Raw genomic sequence first — 24,990 nt, 5'->3', positions numbered from 1 at the left:
CCCTCACAGAAAACTTTCTGCATTTTTATAATTTACTTTATTTTATAGTTTACTTTATTTTTATAATAGTTTTATAAATGAGGACGTCCCCAAATGGAGGGTTTTGGCGATTTTGTCAGGTTTTGCTCACTTTTGGGTACAAATTTGTCCCCATAATATGATTAAGTAGGTACACACACACACTGAATTTACCACCAGCATCAGTAGTTACAACATTCAACTGTTCTCACTGACAGAACAATATAGCAGCTGACTATGTGTGTATATTTGCAGACATTAAATCAGGATGAGAGCTGTCTGTGTGTGGTACTCCCGAAATCTTCTGGAAAAACCACCACATTAAATCAAGCCAGCATAATAATTACGTTAATCACTTTTTTATCCCGCCTCCTGTTTTCCATTCCCTTTTTCCCTTTTCTTCCTCTGTCATTCCCAATTCATCCCCTTTGGCTGGAAAGAGAAAGATGGCGGGAGTGAGAGAGAGATTGCCAGGACAGCTCAACTTGGATAAATGATTTTTCCAGAGTGTGATCTAAAGGTAGCTGGAAAAATCCAGCCCACTAAATGTGTGTTTATCTATTACTGAAAGCTACTTTGTTAATTTATTCCTTTTTGGTAATTTTTTATACTGTATATTGAAATAAAAAATAAAAAATAAAAACAGTAGAAAAACTGATCATTTTCTATACTGTAAAAAAAAAAAAAATTACAGAGAAAAAACAGTATAATTTAACAGTAATATCACATTTTGATTCCATTTATGAAAATAACATAAAAATGCATTGACACCAAATGTACATTTTACCTGTTGCTCAACTGATTATATGTGTTACTGAAAAAAAAGGCATTTTCCTTTAATTAAAAGTAATTGTTATGTATTATTAACCTTACAAGTCCTTAAAAAAAACAGTGTTTTTTCAGAGTTGGGAAAAATTTATTTTTACAGAGAAAAGAACAGTAGAATTTTACAGTCTTATCACATTTTGATAAGAACTTTGAATTTTTCATAAAAACACATACATTGACAACATATGTAGTCTACATTTTGTCAGCTATTTCACTGATTATTATATGTGTTACTGGAAAAAGCGTAATTTGCGGTGACACCGGTTAGACGTCACCACCATGTTTTGCCAAGGAGCGATTTTGTCCCCACCACTTTTTGAAACACCTCGCTGCACGGATGTACCCAATAGCGATTTTAGATAGCAGGGCCTTCATATTACTAGTTTGTTAAAGAGGCGATCAGGCGCTGGAATGTGTTGTTTCTGAAAACATAGCCTACTGAGTGCTCGTTGCTGCTGTTATCAGTGGCTGAAGGCAACAGTCAGTGTTCCCTTGTGGCTCGTGTACAGTCTTCACAGTTCACGCAGAGGAGCGCTTCAATCAGTCGCTTAAGAGACCCTGAATTTGTTGTGGTGAAATCACACAATAAAATGCACACAAATGTGTTTGTATTCTTGATATACAATCATGGATTAACATCTTTGGTTTTTATGATGATAAAAAAAAAAACATATATAAGATCAGGTGCGAGGTAAGAACCTCTGACTCCTTCGACGAGAATTCTACCCCCAGCCCATTGGAGCACAGCAGCTATATTGATGATAAAAAAAAATTAATCTGTCAATAAAATAAAACCAATGTACAATAGAAATCGATTTCTGTACATCATGTTATTTTTCTGCAATCCTTATTGCACATATTTCATATAACACCTTGTTGGCAGAGGCCATTTACACTAGCTCCGTCCACCAATATCTGGTTGGTGTAGACAACACTACAAAAATACAACAAACTAACTAAGACTAAGCTGGCGTAGGGCATAGGGTGTGAAGCGATATGGCAGCCTTTGATACAATCGACACGAGTTCAAATCTGCCTTAAGCCAAAATGATTCTCTTTTCCCATCACACATCAGATCAAAAAGACATTTGTTTTCAATTAGGAGATATTTAAAAATGGAAATAAATTGCCTCGCGGGTATTAAAGTTTATAAAGGGAAATTCCTACAAATGCATATGCAGTGAGGTCAAGCTGCAAAGATCATTGTCCATGACATTTCATCACATGTATTCAGTAAACCCTGACAGTAGTTTTAAACACTAATGCCACAAACAGATAGCAGATGGCCCTAGAAAATGTAACACTTAAATGTATTACTTTCCACAAAATACAGGGATATGCTCTATGTGCTCTTTAACAGCCTTACATAAAAAATAATATTAAAAATAAAGAAAAGGCTAAATTAAAAATGCCTTTGATAATGACATTTTATTGCACCTTTACAAAATACACTAAAACAGAAAACCGCTTTTGTATTCTTAATCACATTTTATTGTCAAGGTCACTTGACATCAGGTCAAGTATTTATCTTAAGATCAAAACAATGTACATTCCATTGCATCTACAATCTAGGAGGCATAACTAATCATATTCATTTTTGTCCATTTACTGCTACATATTCCTGTCCAGCATTGTGCAGTGAACAATATCATAAAATATGAAATTATACAAAATAATAAAATATAAAAGTACTAAGACTAAACTTATTAAATTATGATAGCCAGAGTGTTTCTGTAAACAAGTCAACAAGCTGTTTAACTATATAACAAGCTTTTAAAATAAAACAATGGAAATAAATAACATTTCCAGCAGAAGCCATGCTTCGGGACACAAAGGTGTACATTAAAATGAATAAATAAAAATAAAAGGAAGGAACAAAGGGATTGCATTACAATACAAAAAGTTTGTCCTGTACTGTTGAGACAAATGTCACTTTTCTGAATGGATGCATCTGTGGGGACAGAAAGAGTTATAATAAAAACACAAAACAAAAGAAGAGCAGAAACATAAATGAGCATTTCCAAAATTATCTCATTTGAGGCCACACACTTATCACATTTATTTTAGTTACTCATAAAAACATTGGTGTACTTTATGAATGATAAACACAGGCAATAAAGCCAACTGCTGCTATGTATATGAGACAGCATACAGCTCCCTGCTCAAATTAAAAGACTATACCTGTTAGTCTCCCCAGTCAAATGCAGCAATTTTTGATGTGAGACTCAATACTTTTGAGTGGACAGGGTACACTTGCTTTCTCTCTCTCTTTTGCACTTTGGTACCTTTATGAGGATTTATCCTGAAGATGCACCTTTAAAAAAACCCAACAACAATTATAGTAACAATAACCTGAATTTCTGCACATTTCTTAACTTAGTGAATGCAGCCTATGACTTACCTTTGCAAGAATTCTAGCGTGGCCCCCAGTTCTACAGGGTAACTGATGTTCAAATATGTAGTAGAGGGAAAACATCAGATACAGGCCCTCAGGAAAACTCAACAGATGGTCATTCACAATCATCTGGTCTACTGCTACCATGTATACACTGGCTGTGGGTGGGTTCTCTCCTTTGAACAAACAAAAATCAGCAAGGAATAAAATGTACAGAATGTGAATTCTGCAGATTTCATATCAAGTCAACCACAATCAGTAATTTTTTGGTGTAAGATTAAAAATTAAGTGATCATATTAAATGATACTCATCACACACTAATATACATGAAGTAGGTGGAAACTGCACTGGCCATATATCGTTTGGAACACAAGTGTCTTCTACCATCACAAGAAACCTGTCTAGGTCATTTTTGAAATGGGCAAGCAGCAACATCACTGCCCCACAAACATGATCCCCTCCAGTTCTAATCTTGGTGAGGATTCTTCCTGCTCTGTTTGCACTCTCTGTGCACTGAAACTAAAAGTACTCTGATATTCTTCTGAATTTACTGGTAGTGGCTTCTTCAAAGTTGTCGTTCATGTCAATGCCAGTGAGGTCTTTAAAATGTGCTTTCATTCCTGCTGCCTGGAAAAGATATGGCCACTCATCAAGTAACTCTGTGGTTTCCTTTCCAGATTGGATGTCATTTCTTTTGGAGGTGTAGGTAGCAGTCATCAAGTTGTAGATTGTCCTTACATTGCTTTCCTTATTTTAAAACATTTCAAGCAATTTCTCTTTTTTTCCTGCTGCAATTGTGACGTTTCTCCAACTGGCAACTGGGGATCTGAATTTATACAACCATACTCCATTTTCCATTTCTTTGACTCTTCTGGCATATCACAAAGTGGTCTAGTGGTAGTTTTTGCTCTTTTTAAATTGTCAATTCAACAGACTAGTTGTTTAAGGAGAGAGTCATATTCACTTCCTACAATCTGGGAATTAATCTCATCTCTAAAGGACTTTGGGTATGCAGTCATAATTTTTCAGGCTATTTCTGATACATGTTTTTTTGTTGGACATTTACTGACTTCCAGGATTTCAGAGCAACTCACTTTTAATCTTCTTCATAAAACTTGCTGGCATTTTTCCCATGGAACAACAAAATCATAATGCCAGTCATGGTCAGAAACCAAAGTTTTCTGTTTACAGCGAATGCAGCAATTACAGTAACACTGTAGGTTTTTCGTAGGTGGTGCGTGGCGGCGACTCTGGATGTGCGCTGGGCCCTTCTCGCGGATCTCCCCAGCTACGGCCCACGTTGGGACCTCTGTGACCCCCCCCCCCCCCCCCCCTTGGTGCCTAGCAGCTGGCTTAGAACTGGTGCGAACTAGGGGAATCCGACTGTTTAATTAAAACAAAGCATCGCGAAGGCCAGCAGCGGGTGTTGACGCAATGTGATTTCTGCCCAGTGCTCTGAATGTCAAAGTGAAGAAATTCAATGAAGCGTGGGTAAACGGCGGGAGTAACTATGACTCTCTTAAAAAGAGGGAAAAGAGAAAGCAGCCATCTTCTAACAAACAAATAAGATGAGTAGGGGAACACCCAAAGACTCTACAAACTAAAGAGGAAAGACGCTGCAAACTCCATCCTGGAAGGAAGGTGGAAAGAAGCACACAGAGGAATGGACCGAGAAGTGGACGGAGTGGAGGAGTACTGGGTGGAGGTCTATGCGACAAGTAGTGATGATGATGAACAATGGAATGCATCACTCCAGACAGCTAATAGCACCAAATGGGAAGTGATAGCACCAGTCACAACGGAAGAGGCACTTCTCTCAATGAAAAGGACTTCAATAGGAATGGATAAACTCTCGGTGCAGAAGATGCTGACATGGCACCTACCCTCTCTGGCTGGTTTAATGAATATCATTCATCGGCCAGGGTCACCTGGATCAATAGTCTATATGGATGATCTTATCCTGCTGGGAGACAATCCTGGAGACCTCCAGAGGAAACTGGATGGCCTCTGTGGAGGGGTTAAGAAGGCAGGCATGTCGTTAACGTCAGAAAATCAGCAACAATGACGATCTTAATGGATGAGAGGAGGAAATATATGCTGCTGGGTCAAAATACATATTCAACAAAAGATGGCGAAATCCCTGCTATGAACATCACAGATACCCAAAAGTGGCTGCTACTACCAAATGATACATCCCTGGACTTCCTGCACGCGCCAATAAAATCAGGTGGCCTTGGAATTCCAGAGGAAGAGGTTTGAGAAGCTGTTAACAAGCCAAAACGCCACTGAGCGGACGCTTACAGAACAACCCGCCTTTAAGACAATACTGCGAAGAATCAATCTGCCATGCAGGAATGGGAAGGAAACAGTGTGCTCCACTACAGAGGCTAAAGAGGAATGGACCAGAGTGATGATAGCATCGGCCGACGGCAGGGAAATGACAACAAGCGACATTCATCCAGCGAGCTACCTGTGGGTGGGATGGCCAAGCAAAGTCTTCCCAAGGCTGCACTTGAGCGGAATCCAACTCAGAGGGGGAACACTGACCACCAAAGCAAGAGCCACCAGAGGGAGAAAAAAGTCCCCCCACAACCTGGAATGTGGGGGAGCCTACCACTCAAGAGAAACCCTGAACCATATATTACAGGTATGCGAGATAACACACGATGCCAGATGTGTCCGTCAAAACTGGATTATTAAACAGCTGGAAAAGACATTAAGGAAGAAAGTTGATCAAACATTGATCGAGCCCATCATCTCAACAAAGAAAAGCTTCATAAAACCAGACCTTATAATAAACACAGGGAAGCAAACTATAATCATTGATGTATCGGTAGTTGCAAACCCCCAGATGGAACAGAGCCACAGGCTTAAAATGGAAAAGTATGGCTCCCGGAAAACGCAGCGGCCATTGGGGCCTGGATTGAGAACAATGCACCTCTAAAACATCTACCGGTCATAATATTAAGCCGTGGATTGATGTATGGTCCAAGTGGAAGGGGGCTACAGGCAATGGGACTAACCTCAAGAGATCTCAGTGACCTATGCCTGTTACATGTAGCAGTAGCCGGATCGCTGAAATGTTACAATGTCTACACCCATGGAACCTAAGAAAAGGAGGACCTATCATGCAAATATGACCCGTACTGTGGCAATAAACCTGCCATAAGACATGATATAACGCCTCTTTAGGTCCCTCAAGCATCTGTGGGAAACCATCACCACAAAGGGATAGGATGGCTTGAAAACAAGATGTGAATAGCCAAATGCCTCGTCATCTAATTAGTGACGCACATGAATGGATGAACGAGATTCCCACTGTCTCTACCTGCTATCTAGCGAAACCACAGCCAAGGGAATGGGCTTGGCAGAATCAGTGGGGAAAGAAGACCCTGTTAAGCTTGACTCTAGTCTGGCACTGTAAAGAGACATGAGAGGTGTAGAATAGCTGTAGCTCAAGTGGTAGAGCATTGCGTTAACAAGCGCAAGGTTGGGGGTTCGATTCCCCGGGAACACATGATAGGTAAAAATTGATAGCCTGAATGCACTGTAAGTTGCTTTGGATAAAAGCGTCTGCTAAATGCATGAATTTAAATTTAATTTAATTTTTAATTTAATTTTAAATTTTAGAATAAGTGGGAGGCCCCGTCTCAAACGAGTGAAATACCACTACTCTTATTGTTTCCTCACTTACCCGGTGAGGCAGGGAGGCAAGCCCCCGGTGGGCTCTCGCTTCTGGAGTCCAAGCCCCGGGGCCCACTGGGTCCCGGGCACAACCTGCCCCAGGGACAGTGACAGGTGGGGAGTTTGACTGGGGCAGTACACCTGTCAAACGGTAACGCAGGTGTCCTAAGGCGAGCTCAGGGACGACAGAAACCTACCTACCTAAAGCTACCACTTTCCCACTTCCTGAGAAGTGCTACTCAAATGTCTGCTTCTTATAAAGACATTATATATACTGTTGAGCCATTACATTATGACCACCCCCAGCTTAAAGCAGTGAGTGCCGGTGTCACAGGTGCAGTTCACAGAGAAGTATATATAAACCACCTGATGACTGGCTTTCGGTCAGTAGAGTGCTTGGTGTCCGAATGGGAAAAGCTGCCAATATATCAAGTTTAATGAAGGACAAACTGTGATGGCACGGTGCCTCAGAACTTTGACCTTGGAAATGGCTTGCCTTGTGGGTTGTTCACCTGTCACTGTAGTGAGTATGTTTCAGAAGTGGAGCATGGATGGCCAAACAACGAACCATCATCCAGCCTCGTGATGTGGAATGTGTCAGGGCAATGTGTCACAGCACAGAGTTTATCACAACCTTCTGCGCTTGTGCCTGCGTAGCTGACTACCCAGCTGCATCCCCATGATAACTACAGAAGGCTGCAATGAACTGTGTGCTGTGACATATTGCACTGGTCACCACTGTTGTAGTTGCTGGTGAATTAACAGAATTGACAAATGACATGTCTTTCTTTCAAAATTTTTGTTGCTAGCTTAATGTCAGATCAGATTTTTACTCACATCTTCCAGTTGAAGTGCTTGATGGTGAAGTGGAGCATCCAGGACAAAGGTGAACCTGATGCTTCAGAGGTGTATTCAGCAGACGTATCATTTGTACTGTTTTGCTGAGTGGAAGCAACATCTAAATGGCATAAACAACAAAACTGGCATTGAAACCACACTGTTGAAACATGAACAAAAACTGACATACTATACAATACGTTAAGAATACAGCTTCAAAATACAGAATGAAAAGACTGGTGTGTTATTTGTTAATTCACGTGAATGTATGTTATATACATGTGTATGCAGACCATTGATTTGAAAACGTACTTGGCATTTGGGCAATTAGTTTTCTTGCTTCAATTGGTTTTAGGAAGCCAGCTAGATCCTGTTCTTTCAGAAACTGTAGGTCATCGACGGTATCCACACCTAGGCTTTTCAAACCCTCTGTGGCTACTATTGAAGTAGTTGGGCTTGGGAACAAATCAGCAACAAAGTGCAAAAATGCATCCAATGCTGCTAGGAGAGGAGAGATTTTTTTTTTTTTTTTTTTTTTTTTTTTCAAAATCAGCTCAATCTGTCCACCTTGCAAAGTACAATAATCCTCTTCACATTTAAGACAAATAAAGTTCCCTTTCATGTACAGAGTACCCTTGTACTCTACCTGTGTAGCAACAGAGTCTGGTCATTTAGCATGCTTGTCTCAACAGCTTTGTCCACAGCATCACTGTACAAATGAGAAGTGTATGTAGTCAAGTCAAGGCTTTTAAGCTTTGGTTGAAAAAAATGACCATGAGTGCAGATATTCTTGAAGGAGGTGATGGTTTTGTGACAATGTCTTGCATACATTTTTGAAGGTCTGTGCACTTTTTACACTTCTTTTGAAGAAGGAATGTTTGCTTTTGAATCTCAATGACCATAAATGAATTAAAGGTCCAAGTCTCAGAATGAATGAAGGATAGTAAAGCATGTAATGATGCTTCAGTTTCAGTTTGTCCCTAGGAAACATTTCCTTTCTTGTTTCTAGATATTCCGGTATTAAGACATTGAGATATGCTATTTGTGCAGTGGTAATCTTGGGAGCACACACTAGCTCAACCAGTTTTTTCAACTTAATAGTCAGTTGCCAAACAAGGTCTTGTGAATCTACTCTGTCTCCTATTAACACAGGAAAAATCTAAGAAGTCCCCAGTTCTCAGCTGCTTGACCACCTAATTTACTGCCTTTTACTTATTAAATACTTATTTGCATATCTGGGAGAGGCAGAACCAGTATCAAAACCTAGATATTTGAACTGTGCAATTCTCCTTTTCAATTGCGTATATGAAAATCACTTCTTTACAAAGTGTGCCAAGAAAAAGGCAAGATCAACAGCTACAACGCCTTCAAACAAGTCATGGCCAATGCAGGGAGGAAGGCCGGGCTGAGCAACATGAAAATATTTCAGCAAGTTGAAAACGGAGTCAAACTTCAACCCATTTACAACATTTTCTTCAGTCATCTTTAGAGTTTCCACTGCCACCTTATAGAAATCAACTGTGTGACTGGGGAAGTCTACACTTACATTCTGAAGTTCACTGTGGCAATACTTGGCAGTGCTGAAGTTCTGTGAGTAACCACCGATGCAGTTAGAGCCCAAATTATCACCGATAATGGCCACAATTGTTGCACGTACCATGTCACCTGAAGATGTCACAATTCCATGCTTTTCAAGTTCTTTGACATCTACCAAAAATCTTGGTTCGACCAAATAATTAAAATCTCTCTCATAACACAAAAATAATAATTGAATGTTGTCAATGCATGACCTGTAAAATGTCTCAAAGTTGCCAAGTGTAAAATACACTCCAAACATTTTATGAGTCTTTTTAGCTGACCCAAGAGGGTTCACAATCTCAAAGGCATCCTGGTACAAGATAAGTTGGATTATCAACTCAGGCTCCCTAAACAAGTCATTGGACTTGAACACAGATCCATCACAGATGTCACAGAACACATCAAAAGAGTGTACATGCTGAGGCTTGGCACACTGCTCCCAAACCACTTGGTCTTTCAACATAGTTTTTAAAGTTTTGTTCAATGGAATATATTGTGCATGACAGTTTTCTGTTCTCATCACAACCAAGATACATACTCTGTGGATGCACGTAGGGAAAGTTTTTTTTGTAATACTGTCTGCTTTGGTATTCTGTGGAAAGTTACTCATTACAAGCCGAATGCAAATCATGGCCCTGCAAAGCCTGCCCAACAGAATCAATATCTGTAAAAGGGTTGTTTTTGACCTAAGTCTGTGACTGTTTTCTTTGTGTACTGATGACAGATATCATTTAAACTACTGAATTCCTCTACAATAATCTGAATGGTTGATGATTCCACCAGGTATTTAGCTTGCAGCTGCATACAAAACAGGCAAAGATTTTTCATGTACAATGACTGTGTGTTAGATTTAGTCAGCGAATCGGAGAATTCATTTTCATCACCTCCATCCTCAGTTACATCAAAACATGATGAGGAAGAAGGTTGTTCAGATAAAGTTATTTTTAATTTTGCAAATGTTGAAGTCCTGTGCTTTTGTGAAACATGGGCAGCAAAACTTAACCTCAAACTGAATATTTTGTCACATTTTTCAAAAGGACAACATACCACCTCTACCTTTGCTAAAAGTGACCTGAGATGAAAAAGGACTTTGTTAATGTCCGGGCATTTCTGCTGACAGTTTGAACTGTTGCAAACAAATGTGCCCGTTGAATCATCCAAATGAGTTTGTTGTCTTTTGTGATGGCGATAATCATGAGCTTTGAGAGCATTGTATTTTGTGAATTTAAGTTTGCAGTCTGGGAGACAATGTGGATATTAAGCATTTGCTTCATGTCTGTGTAAGATATGATGACTTATGTATCCCTTAACTGTCTTAAGGGAGCAGTCACAAAATTTGCACAAATACTGTACATCCAAGTTAACACACCTGATACAAAATAATTTGTCCATCAAATGAGTCTGCTTCCTTAAGTTCTAATATATATATATATATATATATATATATATATATATATATATATATATATATATATACAAATAAATAAAACAATGAACCAGAACCAGACTCTTTTGCAATAAAACATAATAAATAAAAAATAACTAGACAGTTCTGTAGCCCAGTTAACACTTAAAGTCTTCCAACAAACCGTCAAGCGACTTGCATGAAACATTCATGATCTAAACTGCAAGATGACTAGCTAACAATTTAAAACTTATGTAAATAGCCATTTCCACTAACCACTAGCCATTAACATTTAAAAATAACATTGGATGACAGATCACTTGAATAAAAAAAAATAAATACACTTACTCGACATCAAGGTCCAGGGTTGATTTGTTTGTCATTCTGTCATTTTGGCCATCCATACAGCAGAATATGTTACTTAAAATGGTCACGTTCATACACTTTAGCTAGCCTACTTGAGAGAAGCTTTTACTTACAGATTTTTTTAACAAACTGACGCCTGTATTCAAGCGAAGTAGTGAACCCAACCCGTGCAGTATGGAACATACACACTGTTCAACTGTCACGTCATACAATAAAAATTATAAACGTGGCCGTTTCTATATTTGTAGGCATGGGATGTTTTAAAATCATGCAATGAAAAGGACAGCCTAACCTCACTCCTAACCTTACTGTGACATGAATCAGGTCCTGCAGAGACCTTGTGTGCGTTGCCTGTTTTAGCCAATGTGCGGTGACAATAACTCTGTTTACATCCAGTCACCTTTTCCCATTGGAGCAACTACCTTAATTTTTGTGTCAGCGCAGGATTAAATGCTGCATTTTGTCTCCACTGGCAGGTAATATCTTGATTAACTTAATAATGATGAACTTAAGCCTTGATTTGTGCCACGTTTTTCTTATAGCAGTGTTCAAATAAAAGATGGCAGTGGCCTTCATTTACATCAAAGAAAGGACAACAACAATCCACAACATGTATACTGTTGAGAAAAAAAAGAAAATGATAAATCTGTGTGTGTTTAAAAAGAGTGTTTACTGTGAATAGTTGATGCATGTATGTATGTACGTGTGTGTCCTTGTAAAGTGTGGTAAACAGTGGAAATCTCATAGTGGCTCTGTCACTTAATATTGTTTGGTTATATTATTCTGGTGATACTTTTATATTAAGCTAATTATGTATACCCTATACTCCAGTGGTTCTCAGCTGGTTTTGCTTCTTGAATTTTTACATTGAACATGACGTTAAATCCCAGCACAGTACCAAAAATGTTACAGTACAAATATAAATTGTCCTTAAAATCAGACATTGAAATTATTCCTTTTTTTTGTTTTTTTATTAATTTTTTTATATTTATTAAACCAACAATTCACTGAACAAAACACTTTTATAAAATCTGTATTTAATGTAGTCATATTTTTCCTGCTGTTAGTGAACCAGACCAGACATACAGTATTACACACTAGTTGAGAACTACAGAAAACTTTACTTTAGGACATTATTTAGTATGTTTACTATGCACAGTTTTGAGAGATCCCCACAATTTAAGTCTTGTTCCTATCCTATACCCCAATAAAAAAGACACACACATGCATACAGTGAGGAAAACCCCACTAGAAAGACATTCTCACTATCACAGACACACAAAAACAGACAGATGGTCTCTGAGAGACCCATCACATGCAGCTTCCTTTGTTTAATTTATCTACTGACAGAATCCCCTCTCTGCTCTCCTCCTGTCTTCCCCCACAGTCCCCAATCCCCTCTTTATCCACACACACTCCTCTTCTCGTTCTCTGCAGTTGAAGTCTCTTTCAGCAACTTAAGTTTACAACCTATTTTGCTAGCGTACCTTTAAAATGTCAAGAATGAATGCATGGATTGCCTTGAGTTTGGCCAAAATAAAGGTATCTTGTGTTGGGAGTGCTGGTGATTCCTTAAAATTCTTTCTCGTGATATTTCAGAACCAAGACGTTTGTCCTCTAAGAACTACACATCCAGACCTGTTAGTAATCTAACCTGTTCCTGCTAAAGCTGGAAGGAATAATATCTGTTTGATTTGTGGTTTCATTTTTCAGTCTAATAAATCAGAGGCTTATGGAAAATAAAATCTCATTCGCTGCCCACAATGTTTGTAGTCCCATAAGACACTGGGAAAGCTGAACTAGAGCTCTATGAGTGAGAGGGGGAAAAAAGCTTAAATGTGTAACCTACTGTACTTTTACTGTATGTAAAAGTCGTTTCACTGATTTTCACGGCAGCTACAGGCTTAGTAAAATTCCTTATTAATTTCTTGTTAAATGCACAAAAAAGAATAAACAGCTATGTGCCAGTGTTCTTTAATTAGAAACACGATTTATTTTTGTTAACCCTTAAAAGGTTGACGTATCCTGGGGATACAAACATTTAAATAAAAAATAAAAGTCATTTTTAAAAAAATAAAAAATAAATCATGAAATTGTATAAGGCTATTTATGTCCTAAGAATATAGAAAATAGCAATAAATTAATTTTATGATTTCTCTTTATGGTCTTGCCCTTTTAGGGTTAATATTTTGAATGAGATTTAATTTATTATTATTATTATTTTTTTGCTTTCATGTTAATTTTACTTAAAGTTTTAGTAATTTTGTTGTGTTTTTATCATTTTTATTACACACACACACACACACACACACACACACACACACACACACACACACACACACACACACACACACACACACACACACACATATATGATCTTCTTTTTAATACATTTTTATTTCAATTTTATTTTTAGTACATCAGGTACTTTAGTACATTTTTTATTTGATTTCATTTAACATTTACTTTATTTAAAGTAACAAAATTTTATTTTTTATAGTTTTGGTTACCTAATAATAACCCTGCTATGCATGCTTCTGCACACACAAAAATGATACACAAAGCGTTCTACAGTATAATCTCTACAAAACAGCTACAAGAGCATGGGGGGAGAGGGGGAGAGAAGGAGAGAAGGAAGGAATGAAGAGGAGGAACAGAAGGACAGAGAACTGGCCGATGAGGAGCAGAGGGTCAATTAGATCCAGCAGTGAGTAGCCTCATGCGGATGGAGGAAAATTAGGCATGTCTAGACCATCTATGCACGGTCTACACACACATACACACACACACACACACACACACACACACACACACACACACACACACACACACACACACACACACACACACACACACACACATACATCTATCAGCACTCACATAGTAAAAGCTGCTTTCAATTAGCAAGACATATAGCATGTGCAGAACACAGCAAGAGAGCAGAAATATAGATGCAGAACACTGTCTGACAGCTAATAGAGAAATTCATTGTTCCTGTTGCAGGAAGTGAAAACCAAAGTCCAAAGAGCTTTTCAAACATTGTCAAGATACCTTTCTGCTTGCAAACAATTCTTTATTGGAGAAAACAAATCCTACTGAGTGAAAACCTGACATAAGAGCTCAGAGAACTCCAGGCGCCATCAACAAACCAAATCCAAGCCATCATCAAACTAAATCCACCGTATCAAATCCAAACAAACCTGACAAGTCCAGCAATACGACATGCATTTGTGCTATCTGTCCACACACAAACAACAGCAGCTGCATTCTTTTCTGCTAAAACACACATACAGAAATACACACACATTCACACTTACTCACTAATTAAAGCAATATTGGCGTAAATCAACCCAGATGGCTCGTTTCGCGCCCACACTGTGTAAACGCTTCAATTATCGAAGCAGTTTGGAATAACACACTTTACACACACTCACACAGCCCTGCCTTTATCTATTTCTGATTTAAGGGTGCGTTTAAGCTGTCTAGGCCGTGACTAAACATCCACAAACTGCCATTTATTCAATGCTATCAATAATATCTCTGATTCCATTCCATACAGAATTCCTATTATAATTACTGTAAAAACAAATCTGTTTTAAGGTTCTGATTTTGGTGCTACTATATACAGAGATGCTAGATTTTGATCACTACTTTCTAGCAATGTGTGTATATGCAGAAAAATACATAACGGGCCAGGCCAAAAAATTGCATAAACTGTAAATTTACACACAGTGTATTCATACCCTAGCATACACATAAAAAACAAAGTATACTTTGGGTTTATATATCTGGGTTTATATATATATATATATATATATATTTGGGTTTATATATATATAAAATGCACCAGAATGCCTGCTGGTGAATAGGCCAAGGGTGATCCATTTTATTTTGAGTGAACTATAGAATGTCTAATTAATTTACTGTCCTAGAGCAGGGTCATATTCCACATATATATGTGTATGTATATATATATATATAGTGTATATACTGTATATATATCATAATCAGATTAAATAAACATACATGACATTTAAACACACAGATGCCCTCTTATTTATGACCAGAAATTACCTTATAATCAAGGGTTCAACAGATGTCAACAAAAATATCTAACCAAAACCACATGACCATTTTGGCATGCACTATCAAACTATCTTGAAGCTTTAAGCATGCTGTACTAACTTTGTTACTGCAATATTTGAAACCGTATAAAGATACAATCATTTCTGCGATCTTATCAAATAGGCACAAGAACAATACTAATTTGCTGAGTTGTTTCAAGGGCAAAGACTGCACATACCTTTTGCAGATACACAACAGATGATTTACTTTCCAGTGTATTACAAATGTTGAGAGGACAGTCAGTGTTAGGCCAGAAACATATTTTACACTAGTATGCAAACACAAACAAGAATGCTAGCGCACAGTCCCGTGGCACTAAAGTGCAGTTATACGTAAGGTTTGTGTGGCAGCAACAGACCTTATTTAGAAAGCTAGCTAACAGGTTGACAGTTTAATTATGACTAACTTGTTCAGCAAAATTCTCTTCATATTGTTGTTCCACCATGACAATAATTGACCTGAAAGAGAAAGACTTTATGCTAATGTCTGCAAATAGCGCCCTTGTGGCAATGCTGAAAACTCATTAGAAATAAGCCGTGTGACACATTATTGGAACATAACGACACGTTATCTAAGCTGAATGAACTATACAACAAATGTCACAACCAAAGCATTTGTGTTGCCTGACTGTGTCTGAGTGAGAGTTTGAGTCCTGTGCAAACATCAGTATTCCCAGCATTCCATACTCAGACTGTTTGCTTTGGCCCCTTTCTGAAAGTTTTAACTCCATCTCTAATTCTTTCTCTCATTTTTCAGGTCACCCTCACTCCTGAGGAAGATGTGGACAAAAAGTGAATGGGAGTGAAAGGGAGAGCAGGCTGAAAGAGAAAATTCCCTCCTCTGGCAGTTGATTCTTCAGTGAAAGGAGCTGGAGATTTAGGGGCCATTTACACGACAACGTTTTCTGCCAAAAATGGGAAACTTTTTATGCTTTTGGCCAGTTCGTTTACACAACAACAGTGTTTCGGGGACTGAAAATGTGTATTTTAAAAATGGGTTTAAACGGTTTTAAACTTTAAAAAGTTTTTGAAAACTGCACCGTTATCATTGCCGTGTAAACACCCAAAACAGGAATCTTTGAAAACGGTGACGTCATGCGCGTGCATAGTACATGTTAGGTATGTAGACATGTGCGGTACGTGTCGATTTTAAAGGCAAGCGCCAACAAATATACACAACAATGGTGGACTACATGGTACTGTTGTTACAGCTCAAGAGTTTGCTAATGCTTCTTCAGCTTTTTCAGCAAAAAGATTTACTTCACCAATATAACAACCAACAGCGGAGACGCATCATATACAACATATAATTGTTTACTAACAAGGTGACGGCGCCAACTACTGGCCTGGCATACGTAATACAGCATTTTTGGCCTCAAACCAGAGATGATTAGTTGACTCGCTCTAAAGAAAAATTGAATTGAACACCTAACATAGCGGCTCTAGTAAAGTAAAACCCACTTTTAAAAAAACAAAACAAAAAACAAATCAGATCTCTGCAAAGTAACTGCTTAGTTTTTACATGAAACACTTTACACAAAACTACAAAACCTATGCTCTACAGTATACATGCGCATTGGCTGTAACATAATGGCTGCCCACTGCTCCGGATGTGTGTTCACGGTGTGTGTGTGTGTTCACTGCTGTGTGTGTGCACTTTGGATGGGTTAAATGCAGAGCACGAATTCTGAGTATGGGTCAACATACTTGGCTGTATGTCACATCACATCCTGATAATGTACTGACTTAAAATATGAGTTCAGCAATTAATTTTTGAGCTGTACTTGTATGACTGAAAATAGCTGCTCAAGTCTGTTCCCAAGATGGCTACCAAAGAGAACATTTTTGGCCCTAACCATGCCTGACACAATAAAGCAACAAGTTTTTATTCCAACCATCAGCAACCATAACAAGTAACACTACATTTTGTTGAACCCTTGGTTTCTATTTCTGTGGACACACACTGTGCAGCTCTGCCAACTCTGAAATCTAATTAGATCAAAGTAGTGCTCCTCATGTATATTAAACAAGGATAAGGACAGTCTAACTGTGGAACTTTAGAATGACATATTAAATGACAGATCCTTCAAGTTAAAACTATATAAAAATGGCATCTAGTGAAGCATCATGAAAGTTATGGAAATATGTGTTTCTAGTTTTAAACTCTTTAGTGTATTGCAAGTATGAGAGAGCAAGCAAACAAAAGTTTCTGGGGTGTTTTTCCTAAAATTATCATTAGCCAGCTGTGGATGCAAATTCTGTCATTTCCAACATAGTTAAAATATTAATAATTTCCCAAAACCATAGATCCAACAAACATTTGCAAACAGAATTATCAAGTTGTGAGCTTGTGTATGTGGAGTATGACGTATGAGGGAACTCACAATGAATTAAACCTCAAATAAAAAAAAAGAAAGTTAGGCTTTCTGTTTTTCGTGTAAATAAACTACAATATTTTGACATTAACTGCAATCTTGAATCGATTAATTAGCAGAAGTTATTACTCCACCACCTGTGTGTGACATCATTAACGGCAGTCATGTGATTCAAATGACGGCGGTGTGAATGTTATGTTATGGGGGCAAATATGATGAATGGACACTCTACTACATCCAATATAAACTAGATCAGCACTTATATTTCCTGCTGTAGCATTAGGAGGCTGTTTTTGAGTGAAGTTTCTGACAGTGTCTATGCTATATTTAACAGCCAAATTCCCACAAGTCCTGTGTCTGTGAGTGTGTGTGTGTGTGTGTGTGAGAGAGAGAGAGAGAGAGAGAGAGAGAGAGAGAGAGAGAGAGAGAGAGAGAGAGAGAGAGAGAGACAGCTCATTCTTTCACAGACAGGACAGGAGGGAAAGGATAGGGAAATCTGCATAATCAGAATTGGAAAAGCCTGTAGAGACTTATCGGTGAGTCTGTGTATGTGTGTGTGTGTACTGTCAGCTTGCACAAAATAAACACATCAGGAAATTTCAACTGGGCAGTTCTTCTCTTGAAGACATTTATAACTATAAAATGAAACCTGTTATTTTTTTTCATTAGCTTTTTGCATTGATACAGTAGAATTATACTATTATGTACAATATCACTCTCCATGGCTACAAGCTTCAAATGTTTAGTTTACATTAGAGAGCCTTATGGAATGTTTGAATAAACATTTTCGTCTTTCTTTTGGTTTAAAGAAAAAAAAAACTATATAATTCAATTCCAGTAAAAAAAAAACCTAAACTAAAAAAAAAAAAAGTTTCCAAAAGAGTAAGTAAAAAGTAAATGTTTTCTTAGGGTTCGAAAATGATTGATGAATGATGTTTTTTTTTTTTAAATATAAAAGTGTTTACATCAACATCATATCTGAAGATGAACAATGTTGACAGTGTCTGTCCACAAAAATACTCAAATGCAAATGCATTGGAATTCACCACTGACCACTTTCAGGTTTTATTTTAACATCTGGTGTGTTAAAATAAAACCTGAAAGTGGTCAGTGGTGAATTCCAATGCATTTGCATTTGAGTATTTTTGTGGACAGACACTGTCAACATTGTTCATCTTCAGATATGTTTATAATATAACTGACTAATATTGCTGTGGGTCAATGGCTCTGTGTTGTGGTGACTGAGGTCTACTCACCAGGACAAATTCCCATAGTTTCGATGTTTGACACTTAAATGAAATTCATTGGTCATAAATTTGACTGACCAGGCTCTTTTTTTCCGTTGTAAAGTGCACATATATGAAAAAAATATAAGTACATAAAGTTGTGTAAAAATTATGTGTAGACACAAATTTAAGGAAGAAAATAATCCAAATAACAAATAAATATATAGCCTATATATTATTTGTAGTTGCTTCTTCCTAATCCACATGCCTGTAATCTGGAAAATCATATGGAGCTGGGACGTGAATATATAAAAAAAAGAGAAACAAATAAAAGAAAGAAAAATAAAAAAAATCCAGAGAGTTTACAGCACTTTGCCAAGACATTTCAGAATTTCAGAAGACCACCACATCCCACACATCTATTGTTGGTCACTGAGATTCTGGACAAGGGTCAGGGTCTTGCAAACCTGACACTCTTTATGCAATTTGCTCACTAATGTGTGTGTGTGTTTGAGTGCATGAAATGAAATATGAGCGAAATATGAGTAATGTGAATACGCAGCAACATGTCTCAAGTTATACCATATGCTGCCTCCAAAAACAGCAAGTCCAACGATTGTTTCTTGATACTTATGCACTTACTGACAAAACACACACTCAGCAGCTGTTAAACACCAGTTCCCACAAACAATAGTAAATCTTTCAAACTTAAAAAATGTAACAAAAAAAAAATTAATTCATTCAAAAAGAACATTACACATTGCAAAACCATAAATGAATAATTACACAAATAAACAGAACAACAAAACAAACACGCAAATACATTGGAGCTGCTGTGACAGGCATGAGTTTCTCAATATTAATAAACTATCGTGACTGTGTGTGTTAGAGTTCCCTTTCACGTTTAGTCTGGTTTCAACCACCCACATGGACTCCATCTCAACAGGGACCACCAAGACCGAGCAAAACCACCTGCTCCACTAACACAAACACACACATACATTAAGGTGACCACTTTCACCACATCCACCTCCTCATTTACACACCAATATTGACACACAGAACATTCCAACCAAAAAAAGCAAATAACACACACACACACACACACACACACACACACACACACACACACACACACACACACACACACACACACACACACACACACACACACACACACTTTTCCACAGTTTTACATTACAAAATAATAGTGTTGGGCTACTTTGAAATTGAACAAGCTTCGATAGTTAAAATGCCAAGTTCTGTCATGAAACTCTAGATGGTGCAGGCTAATGGGTCCTTGATGCAAACTAATGATATTATCAGCTTTAAACTTCTTGTCACAAGCTGACTGGCTCACGTTGTAAATGTAGCCAATTAGCTTGCTGCTTTACATTTAAATGGCTGGTTAGCATTCACTAGAACATTTTGCAGTACGCTTTCAGAATCCCTCCACCTTCCCCAGCTCCACGTTTATAGATCTGCTACGGGTTATTTTATATGCTATTTGTGCAGCAGAAGTATGTCTTAAATTTGTGAATAATTTTAATAATGTTCCATCAAAAACTGAGGTACCTAAGCTCAGATCAATGTGGTCTATGATCAATTAATTCCAAAAATAAATACAAAACCTGTGCTTAAAAAATAAATAAAAAAAAAAAAAAATTCTGTAAAGAGATTGAATTCAATATTTGTTAATAATACAGCATCAGAAATGTAAAAGTAATTTTTTGTAGTCATTTCTGACTGGAAGTAATAGAAGTTTATTATACAAAAAAGTAAAAAAAAAAATCATCAAAAACAAACAAACAAATAATTTAAATAATTAATTAATAATAAAAAAAATAAAATAAAAGTTGTTATACCATGTGTGAGAAAATCAGTAGGTTTTTGTTTAATGCGATAATGTTAACTAGAATTTCTGCAAATAGACAATATTCTTTTGGTCAAAATGTTAGTACTATTTCAGGGGTAGGCAACATCGGTCCTGGAGTGCTGATGTCCTGCAGAGTTTAGCTCCAACCCTGAAAAAAACCCTCACCTGTCTGTAGCCTTAGTAATCCTGAAGACATTAATTAGCTTGTTCAGGTGTGTTTGTTAAGAGTTAGAGCTAAACTGTGCAGCACTTTTTACTGCTTGAGTATTCATTTGGAACAAAAACAATGCAACTAATAATACAACAACAACAAAACAAATAAGAATAAAAGTTCATGCTATTTTATATGACTTAATAAAAAAATATAGTGACAAAACAACTGTACTATTTATATTTAAAATATTTATTATGCCTAAAAAAGAAAAACTAAATCTGCTAATTTTTCGAATGGATCAATGAAATTAACTATTCAAAGGAATTGATTCAAAGAAAGCATGTCTGATTATTGCCGTACTATTGCTCACTCAGTTGTAATGCATGAAATCAATGATACTGTTTTCTTCATAGTTTGGGTTTAGGTCAGCAGTGTAATTACAGTGTAATTACAGAAAATAATTACAGATGACTTTACATGTAGATTTTTTTTTTTTTTAATTATTAGTGTAGTAGTTAATAATAGGTTAAGAAAAGTGATATGACAGTGAGAGTGAATATATGAGAGAAAGAGAAAGCTGTGCGCACAGGAAGAGCTTGTGTCCTGCGCTCTAACTCTATGCTGTTTACAGGCAGGAAATGTTTGTTCTGTGAAAGGGAAGGAAGCACCTCTCTTAGAAAACACAGCACATAACATAATTTGCCATGATAGCTTCACATACACACACTTTTGCGGAGTTGGGTATAACGCGTTACTCAGAAACACGTTACTGCAATCTAATTACTGTTCCTGGTAGCGCAGTAAAGTAATGCGTTACATTTTAAATTTATGTAATTTGATTACAGTTACTTATGTCAATAAAATTACGTTACTTTTAAGTTACAAATTATGTTTTGTGGGTCAGTATGCCCTTTAATAAATCACGGGACAATGTGAGCTAAAATGAAGACAAGTCCTACAACATTTAGATGCAATGAAAGGTCATATTTCAATTCGTATGAATGATTTTTTAAAATGTTGCACTCGACATATTGTAGTCTGGCATTATAGTTTGGGAAAAGTTCAACAAGTGAAGTTTATGTCACAGTAACACTAATAAGTAAAAATAAATGACTCATCAGATTGAGATCATCAGCTGCATTAAGCCACGTCGGCATCACAATTGCTCATTCCTTAAGAAGCGCGTCTTCTTCCAACAATGAAAAGTAGCCGAGATGAACTTGAATCTTTCTTTGTATATGGAGGTGATGTGGACATTACATGTTCGCGTGTCTCAAGCCTGGTTTCGCATGGATGATAATCTTATAGTGCGCGATGTGCATGGGTGTGATATAGGTGAGCTCAGATGGGAGAGACTGCACCTTGCGTTAGTTTCATGCAGATTATTTTAACAGAAAATATTTGTTTTCGACGTGACTTACTTCATTTAATATAGACACTTAAAGCTTTCTTTAGATACAGCATACTGTATTTGTATTTGTATTTGTCCAAAATTTTAATTTTCGTTCATTTTAGTGACTGGCATCAGGAAGATAGGCCTATTCGCGGAGACTGAGAATGCAGAAAGCGCACCCAATTTGTTTTCTTTATTTTACTAAAAAAAAAAAAAAAAAAATTGTTGATCTTGGGAGTGTAGGCTATAAAAATAATACTTATGTATTGTTTTTTCTGTCAATACTTAATTAATGAAATAACTATGAGTTTCTCTTTGTAGTGCATTTTTTAGGTTTGATAACTTGAAAAGTAAATTAAACTCGAAAGTAACTTGAAAGTAAAGTAATAAGTAATCCAGCTTGAGTCTGGATTACAGCAGCAGTATGCAGCACCATACATGTTTGTTAGAACAGAACCTGCTTAAACAAGTAACAAACAAACAATACTATTTGTTTATTAAATACTCTGTGCAAACATTCACAGTGTAGTGTGAAAAAATGTGAATCCTTAGGACACTGACGTCTCAGAAAGCTAACTGGATTCAGGCACCAGCTAACCCATCAATGACACGAGATTGGAGGTTTGGGCAGAGTTACAATGAGTATATTGACAAGAAGCATTGCCCGCAAACCATGGCCCAAGCCATTCGAGCAAAGCCAAAGTGTTCACAACTGCAACTGTATTTCAAACAAACAACTGAAAGCAGCAGAATGCAGCAGGTACACTCATGAAGATCTATACCTTCTTGCTGAGATCAGTTCCAGCTCTACTCCAACACAGCTGTGTGTAATTATCAAGTGATAAGATCTGAATGAGCTGGTTCAGTTGTGTTTTATCAGGGTTACACTCTTAAAGGGATAGTTCACCCAAAAATTGCCCCATGATTTACTAACCCTCAAGCCAACCTAGGTGTAAATGAATTTTTTCTTTCAGACGAATCCAATTAGAGTTATATTTAAAAATGTCCTGTCTCTTCCAAGCTTTATAATGGCAGTGAATGGGTGTTATTTTTCAACAGTCCAAAAGAAGTACATTAAAGAGCTTCCATCTGTCATATAAAGTGTCCCGCATGGGTCCGGGGGTGAATAAAGGCCTCCTATAGCGAATCGATGCATTTTTGTAAGAAAAAAAATCCATATTTAAAATTTTATAAATGGTAATTTCAAACTTACGTTAACTGTTGTAAGCATGTTCACAATAGAACACCATTCCTGCGGATGAAGGAGGACGTAGGCGTAACGCATTTAACACCCATGAAAACTCCATTGTAGAAAAAGGTTCTTTATAGTTCTTTAGGATGTTCACACCTGCTCTCTAGGTTCTTTTAGGCCAGAAAAAAAACCTTATATATATATATATATATATATATATATATATATATATTATATATATATATATATATATATATATATATATATATATATATATATATATATATATATATATATACACACACTCCAAGTGAACTAAACCTAAATCTATGATTTTATTGTATGTATATATATTATATATATATATATATATATATATATACACTAACCCCTGAACCTACCCCTAAACCTAACCTTAACCCATGTAGTTACCTTATACTACCAAGTATTTTCTTGGTTAAGTAGACTTGGACTTGGTTAAGGGTTAAGTACACTGTAAGTAAATGTACTGTAAAATCCAGAATGCAGCAGCGAGGGTTGTCTTCAATGAGCCAAAAACAGCTTATGTTACTCCTCTCCTCATCAGGTTACACTGGCTACCAGTAGCCGCTCGCATCAAATTCAAGGTACTGATGCTTGCCTACAAGACGACCACTGGCACGGCGCCAACATACCTAAACTCACTAGTTCAATCTTATGCACCCTCCAGAAGTTTGCGCTCTGAAAGTGAACGACGTCTTGTGGTGCCATCCCAAAGAGGTTCAAAATCACTCTCACGGACTTTTTCCTGGACTGCGCCCAGCTGATGGAATGACCTCCTGATCTCAATTCGAACAGCTGAGTCTTTACTCATTTTCAAAAAACTTCTAAAGACTTTTTCGCCTGCACTTAACCAACTAATACTAGTACTTACCTTTTCTTTTTCTTGTCTATCATATTCAAAAAACAAAAAAAAAACAAAAAAAAAAAACCCTGGCTACGTGTTCTGTACTAGACTAACTGAGACTTGTCATAGGACTTGTATACCATTGTAGTTCTCTCGTTGATCTGATTGTTTCTACTGTTCTCATTTGTAAGTCGCTTTGGATAAAAGCGTCTGCTAAATGATTAAATGTAAATTTAAATGTAAAATAAAGTGTAATCTTTTTTTTTTTTTTTTACACTGAACTCAAAGATGCAAAACAAAAGGCATAAGGATACGTCACAACCTGATTGGATAGCTTTTATGATGTATATTTTGCCACTGAACACAATGCTTTGTGTTGGGCTAGATGCGCTTGTTGTATGTGCATAGACATGGTGGAATTACCTTTCAGCAAACAGTTCTTAAAAGAACCATTTTTTCTTAGTGTGAAGAATATTCTTAAGACAATATAGAAAGTTTTAAAAGTTTCCATGAATGTTAAAGGTTCTTCATGGAACTACATTACATTAAGAGTGTATTGGAAGCTATGGTAAGCAAGTCATTACTGAAAAAATCAATAGTGAATGGAAAAGTCCAGTTTTGTGTCAATGTCGTGCAAACCTCTGCAGCACAC

At 37.0% G+C, this 24,990-nt stretch overlaps 1 protein-coding gene and 1 long non-coding RNA gene across 3 annotated transcripts in view; both read right to left on the bottom strand.

Moving 5' to 3' along the window:
• Window positions 1–24,990, bottom strand: part of LOC109101281 (retinoic acid receptor alpha-A-like) — a 146,113-nt gene that overhangs the window by 47,018 nt on the left and 74,105 nt on the right. The gene's annotated exons all lie outside the window — the stretch shown is intronic.
• On the bottom strand, window positions 928–4,540 carry LOC109063830. The gene is made up of 3 exons (XR_002013309.2): window positions 3,248–4,540; window positions 3,028–3,160; window positions 928–2,797 (listed from the first exon to the last, which is right to left on the bottom strand). It is a non-coding gene; the product is annotated as an uncharacterized LOC109063830 (long non-coding RNA).

Source organism: Cyprinus carpio, chromosome A12 (genome assembly GCF_018340385.1).
Source record: "Cyprinus carpio isolate SPL01 chromosome A12, ASM1834038v1, whole genome shotgun sequence".
Classification (NCBI taxonomy): domain Eukaryota; kingdom Metazoa; phylum Chordata; class Actinopteri; order Cypriniformes; family Cyprinidae; genus Cyprinus; species Cyprinus carpio.
This window is presented reverse-complemented; position numbering and strand designations above follow the sequence as displayed.